Source organism: Miniopterus natalensis, chromosome 1 (genome assembly GCF_054644295.1).
Source record: "Miniopterus natalensis isolate mMinNat1 chromosome 1, mMinNat1.hap1, whole genome shotgun sequence".
In the NCBI taxonomy this organism is placed as follows: domain Eukaryota; kingdom Metazoa; phylum Chordata; class Mammalia; order Chiroptera; family Miniopteridae; genus Miniopterus; species Miniopterus natalensis.
The window spans coordinates 109,268,292-109,275,908 of NC_142081.1; positions in this window are offsets into that span (position 1 = coordinate 109,268,292).

A 7,617-nucleotide genomic window follows, 5' to 3' on the forward strand; every position below is an offset into this window, starting at 1 on the left:
TCGTTGCCGACACTTGTCATTTGTGGATTTATTGATGGTAGCCATTCTGACAGGTAGGAGGTGATGTCCTATTATGGTTTTAACTTGCATTTCTCTACTGATCAGTGATGTTGAGCATCTTTTCATATGTCTACTGGCCATCTGTATGCCCTTTTTGATGGAGTGTTTATTCAGGTCCTTTACCCAGTTTTTAGTTGGATTGTTTGTTTTGTTTGGTGTAGAGTTGTATGAGTTCTTTGAAGATTTTGATTATTAATCCCTTTTCAGATGTATCATTGGTGAATATGTTCTCTATTCAGTGGGTTGTCTTTTAATTTTGTGATTATTTCCCTTCTTGTGCAAAACTTTTTAGTCCCATTTGTTTATTTTTTTTGTTTCCCTTGCCTTAGGCAATATATCAGGAAAAATATTGCTACAAGATTTACATTTAAGTCTTTAATCCATTTTGAGTTTATTCTTGTGTATGGTGTCAGGAGGTGGTCTAGTTTTATTTATTTATTTATTTATTTATTTATTTATTTATTTATTTATTTATTTATTTATTTGCATGTATTTGTCCAGTTTTCCCAATACCATTTATTGAATAGACTATCTTTATCCCATTGTATGCTCTTGCCTCCATTGTCAAATATTAATTGACCATAAAGCCGTGAGTTTATTTCTGGTCTCTTTATTCTGTTCGATTGATCTATATGTCTGTTTTATGCCAGTAGCATGCTGTTTTGATTATGATAGCATTGTAGTATAGTTAGGTATCAGGTAGTATGACACCTTCAACTTTGTTCTTCTTTCTCAAGGTTGCTGTGGCTATTTGGGGTCTGTTGTAGTTCCATATAAATTTTTGGAATATTTGTTTTAGTTCTGTGAAATACTCTGTTGGTATCTTGATAGGGATTGGGTTGAATCTATCGATGGCTTTGGGTAGTATGAACATTTTAATGATGTTATTTTTTCCAATCCATGAACACGGTATATGCTTCCACATATTTGTATCCTCCTCAATTTCTTTCTTTAGTATCTTGTAATTTTCAGAGAACAGGTCTTTTACCTCCTTGGTTAAATTTATTCCTAGGTACATTATTTAAAATTATTTTAGATGTCCTGTCCCACATTAAAGATCATGATTTTTCCTATTGATCTTGACACTAGATGAGTGCACCAATGTAAATCATGCTAACATTAAGACATTTCCTAAATGCTGAATATTAAGTAAATAATCAATTAATACTGACTTTTTGGCTACTTTCCTTTGTTACTTTCTCTTAAAAAGATGTAAACAGAAGAAGAGCAAGAACAAATGTTTTTATTAAAACTTAAATGGTAGTATGGTTAAGCACTTTATTAACTAATAAATCTAATAATTTCAAAATAGCCAAAGTCTTTTATTATAGTAATGGGTTTATTGAAAAATGATCATAATTGGCTTTTTTCTTATCAAGTTTTGCACATCATAAATCATGTTTGCTTTTTTCCACCCAACTGATCAAGGAATGCATTTCCAAGCAAAAGAGGCTGAAAAACCTATTGTCTATGGCAGAAGCGTATGTTGTTTCTGAACAACAATAATGACAAGCAAGAGAGAGCAAAATAACTTGGTTGGAGAAAAATATTTAGAAGAGGGGAATATATATTCTGTTAAGAATCATCCCACTTCTAATTAGCACAGAGATTCAGTCTAGATATTAGTCTCGAACTAGCTGGCACAACTATCACCTGAGGCAGCTGTGCTTACAGAGAACCAATATCATCAGGAGAAATGACTGTTGATCTGGGCCAGCCTGAAACTTTTCCTCAAGAAACAGGATTAGGACTTTTTATGCCTGAAGCATAAAGATAATATAAGCAATCAATTGGAAGTCATATGTATAGGTATGTCTACATCTGTTTCTCTGAAGTTTAATAGAATGAATTAATGTCCTCAGAATTTAAATACTTTTTACCTGAAATCTATCCAGTCCTGAAGGATAATTTAATTTGGAGGCCCAAAGAAATTCTTTCTTCTCAAAATAACATATAAGTTAAGAAAAACTTAGTATAGTGTATGTAAATGCTAGCTCCATAATTAGGAAAATGGGTCTCTGGAGCCAAAGTAATTTTAAGTTATGTAAGAAAGCCTAATAAAACCTCTTATAAAGGATCATAATAGTAAAAAAAGAAAAAGGTTAGAAAGAGAATGAAACTAAATTACCATGTACACAGAGATATATCCTAAGTATCCTGAAACACTAATTAGAAAGAGTATACACACCCCTATGTTCTTAGCAGCTCAATTCACAATAGCTAAGATCTGGAAACAGCCCAAGTGCCTATCACTAGATGAGTGGATAAAAAAGCTGTGTGTCCTTTACACCAAGGAATACTATGCAGTTGTAAAGAAGAAAAGTAAATAAGCCAGGCAGAGAAGGACAAATATCACATGATTTCACTTATATGTGGAATCTAAAGAATGTAATAAACTAATGAACAAAATAGATTTAGTGACATGGAAGCATGGATCAGACTGACGAATCTCAGAGAGAGGGTGGGGGTGGGTGGGTGGATGGAGAGAGATTAACCAAAGAATCTATATGCATATATGTATAACCCATGGACACAGAATTTAAATACTTTTAATATTTAGACAATAGTGTGGTGAAGACCTGGGGAAGGGAGTGGGTGTGGGGTAGAAGAGGTCAATGGGGAAAAAAGAGGACATCTGTAATATTTTGAACAATAAAGAAAAAATTAATTTTTTTTAAGAAAAGAGTATTTGTAACCTTTATGGGATGGTATATAAAATAGTTTAAAAGCAGAAAAACAGAATATAAATCTAATTTATGTGGTTCTGCCATGCAATGTTTGGAGGTAGGAGATGAACATAGAATAGAAGTCCAAGAAATCCTAAAACACCATCCCACACAGCTTAACCTGACATTCATCCATAGTTTTTCTGGTGCTTATAGTTTTGCAAAATAATTATCTTTGTGACAAACTATAATTTTTCATTTAGAACATTCATTAACTGCAGATAAAGAGAAAGAAACTGCAAATGCAAAGGTCAAACAAGTTAGGAAAACTCATAACAAAGACAGTCATAGATAATCAAAGTTAATGACAGTATACTACAGGAATAGTGCAAGCAACTCTAAGGCAACATGGATTATTTCTTAGCAAAATATAAACATCCAAAATGAAAAGTCCTGAATAAGTCTATCACCCCTGTAAAGTTTGAAAATATTATTAGAGGTCTTAGATAAGACTCCAGGGCCAGGTAGATTCATTGTTGACTGTACAGTCAAAGAACTACCATCTCATTTAAATTTTGCATGTCATAGAAAATGATGGGAAAATATCCATTTTTTTAATAAAACTAGAATACCATTAAAAATAAAGGAAAATACATATGGTAAACAAAATAAATCTATTGATCAATCTCTGTTTTATATTTAAATTGTTTGAAGGCAATAGCTATATTTTCTGCACCATTTCCTCTCCTTGTGCTCTCTCCTAAATTTTCTCAATTAAGTTTTCCCCAAACACATTGCCAACTTAGAGTTCTCAGTGACCTCTTAAACTTATTAATTATCCTTTCCCTGACCTATCATCAGTATCTGATATTGTGGTTAATTTTCCACACCTAACAATGCTTTCTTTGGCTTCGAAGACCCAGAGTCTCTGTTTTTTCCTCTACATTATAAGTAACTCCTTAATTCCCATAGTTGATCCTTTCTCTTATCCCTGATTTTACCTTTTTGAGTACTTCAGGGTCAATCTTTTACTATTTCTTATCTTTATTTGCTATAGAGACTCTCATCTTGTTAAATAATTTTAAAAAACAATGGCATGCTAATTTCCTGTTACCTCTTTAGCTTGACCCTCTCGTTTGAATTCCAGAATCTTTAATCGAAATTATTTTTATTCAGTTTCTCCACTCAGGTGTCTATAAGAATATCATGTCTAGACCAGGTCTTCAAACACCTATCTTCCAAAACCAAACACAAAACTCTATTCATCCTTCAGGTTTTTACATATTTTCATTTTTGGTTGAAGTCAGCTTAGGACAGAAAAAATGAAGTCATCATTAACATTTTCCTTTCTCTCTCAGACTACGTACAATCTATCATTATACTCTGTTGGTTCATATTTAGATTCCCATCATGTTTTACCACCTAGGCTACTACGATGCTTGTCCAAACCACAATCATCTTTCTTCTGGGTACTCAGGGCTGATCCAAGTATTCCCTCTAACTGGACTTATCTCTTTACAGTCTAATTTTCATTTTATTAATTTAATTTAATTTAATTTAATTTAATTTAATTTAATTACTTTAGTTGACAGTGTTACAGATGTCCCCCAATTCCTCTCTCCTTTACTCACCCCCCTACCCCCATCCTCCCAGCCCCTGCCCCACCACAGGCCTCTAATTTTAATATGGCACTAATCACATCATTCCACTCATATCCATTACCTTTTTGCTCAGAGTAAGAGCCAAGGTACCCAATATGATGTAGAATATCTTAGATTATCTAGCTCTCTTTTCTTCATTACCTTCCTGATTTCATCTCCTATTCACTGTTTAAGCTACACTGGGACACCTCAGCTAGTTTCTTACTTCATGGCCATTCATCAGCAGTTTTCTCTCATATGAGTTCTCTTTTCCAGTTATGAACATGGTTCATTCCTTTACCAATTTTATGGCTTAACTCAATGTTGTTTTTTCAGATAGGTCTATTAGAACAATTGAATTTAGAATTCCACTCACTGCACTTCCCATCTTACTTATCCCCATATGCACTATTATAAAATAAAATCCATATATATTTTTAAAGAAAGTGCAAAACATAGAAAACAAATATGAACAACTACATACCTATATGCTCTAGGAAAAGAGGAAGTCATTGGTATTAAACTTCAAGCCTCAAGTTATAAAAGAAAGAAACTTTTGGTATTATAAGTATAAAAGAGTAAGTGGCATAGGTCCCATAAGCTAAATGAAGAAATATTAAATTTGACCTTACTTGGGTGACAGATAAGGTATTAAGAGCTACAATTTTCAAAGAAATTTTACATACCAAATAAAACCAACACAGTCCAACAGAGGATGAACAAGTTGTAGATAGGCAATTCATAGATTAGCACAAATGGCAAATATAAAAAACAACCTTATTAAACAACACATTCCTTCAAGTCTGTCCCATAGAATTCACTTTGTAAAGGTCACTTTGTAAAGATTTATCAACAAATATGTTCATGCACATTGCTAATTTTGGAAAATGAAAGTAAATACTATTCGTAAGGGAGCATGTGAATATAGTTTGTTAAGTTTATACCATGGAATATTCTGCAGCCATTAAGAAAAGTGAATTTAATGTTCAAGTTGACTTGGTAGAGTTTGCATGAATCTTTGTTGAATGAAAAAAAATAAGCTATAGAAACATATGATATAATTTAAGTTTGTTAAATTAATCATCAAAAGTCTTCTATTTGTGTATATATGCACACACTGTGTACATGTGTTTCTATAATTGGTATGTCATTATATATAATATTTGATTTATTATATATTATCAATGATACATATTATATATGATTTTATAAAAATTGGGTTACTAGGGAATGATACATATTGGATTAACATGGTTTATAAAGATGTTTTTTGGCGTTGAACTGTTAAGGAAGATGTGTTACTGATATGGTAAAGGGGTAATGAGAGGGGAAAATAGATACAGGGGAAAATGAGTACATCTAAACACAGCATGTATAGCATAATTTTATTGATCCATTTTTATAAATGTGTGTATATTTGATTGACATTTTTAAATAAAATTTAAAACACAAGAAAAAAGTTAGGTTTAGAAATAAAAGAAAAATAATATTAATATTAAATATTAGGTGTTACTGAGTATCTTCTCTGCCCTTTGAAATATTCATAATGATCAATATATTTTGAATAAATAAAATGCTTAACCAGTGGATTGCAAAGATTGATAAGAAACATGGACTAACAGAACATGAAAGCATATGAAATATTATAAAACCAGCAGACAGTGATACAGACTCAGCATGATGACAGAGCAAAAGTAATCAAACAGACACTGTTACATTTCATAAAGTTTTCATAAACACTGTAATGAAAGTCAATACTTATTAACAATCTCACCCAGACATGTATTTTTATATACATATATAACACATCATTTATTTAATGTTTGTATAATATATGTTTTTATTCCATAGAGTGCATTTAGTTATATCAATGAGATGAGCCTAGTCTTATAATCTTAAATTTTGAATTCTAAAATACCCTTAAAGTTTGTTAAGAAGTACGACCTGAACAGATGCATCAAATGACCTCTGTAGTCACTTCCCCCCGTGCCATGCTTAGGTATTTCTCTTTAAGTCACATGTATAAATCTTTATATATCTCAAACTCAATGTATTTCTTATTATTAAAAATACTTTGTTTCTACTCACACATGGCTTTCTAAAAAAATAAACTCTCATTTCTAAATTCATTTGTCACATTGGATAATTTTTTGTTTTAATAAACTTCAATGAAAAACATTTATATACACTTAAATGACAATCTCATTATTATTGGAAGTCAGAAAGACATAAGATGATTGCATTCCAAAGACATCAGTTCAGTGTATGATTGTTTAATGGACCTGATACTGAAATAATTAGCAAGCTGTACTACTCACATTTAATCAAAGTACAGCATCAAAAGTCTTACATAGGTAGCTGATTTTATTGTAAAACATACAACATAAAATTTCATGCTAAAATGAAATTTTCCATAATATTTATGAGCTCACCTGGCTGACCCATCTTTGCCTATTGCACTAATGATTAATTACCTAAAAATGGCTCAGGACTATTAATTTTTTCATTTAAACTCTCACCAGCAAGTAATTTGAAGTTAAAGAGAATCTTACTCTTTCCAACTATATGTTGCCATCGAAAAATATTTTCTACCAGGTGATAAAACTTCAATGACTATCCATTTTGTGTTCCTTTGAGTGAACTCCACAACCAAAAACTCACTGATATACATAGCTACAATTTGGCCTTGCAATTGTATTTCCACTATTAGATTTCATAAACTTAGTATTCATTGATCATACCCCATTCGTTTCAGCCTTTTAATCTTTGTATGTGGAACTACTTAAAGGGATGAATTACCCACTCTCTACCTAAACTTACCTATCCTTGCTGCTGCTTCTAATATATAATTTCTTTCAAACAGCTGTTTTGTGCCTTTTGCTTCATTACAACCTATTGATAATCTATCCTTTTTATTCCAATAGATATTTGTACTTATCTCTCTTAAGCATACTGTATATTTTTCTCTTCAATCCAGCATTCAATGTACTTGCTTTCGTCCACCCAACTAGACTACAAGCTCCTTGAACAAAGTTACATCTTATCTAGGTCTGTATCTTTCATAAGGCCTAGCACTGTGCTTTGCATCTACTCAAAAGTCAATAAAAAATGTTTATCAGAACTAATAAAAACTTGCATTCTAGAATGCCAACAAATATCTGGGCATGAAAAGATGAATGGACACTGAGTAGGGGTTTTGAGTTTCTTAGTATTATTAACTACAAATTTATTTACTATCACTAAATTTTGTG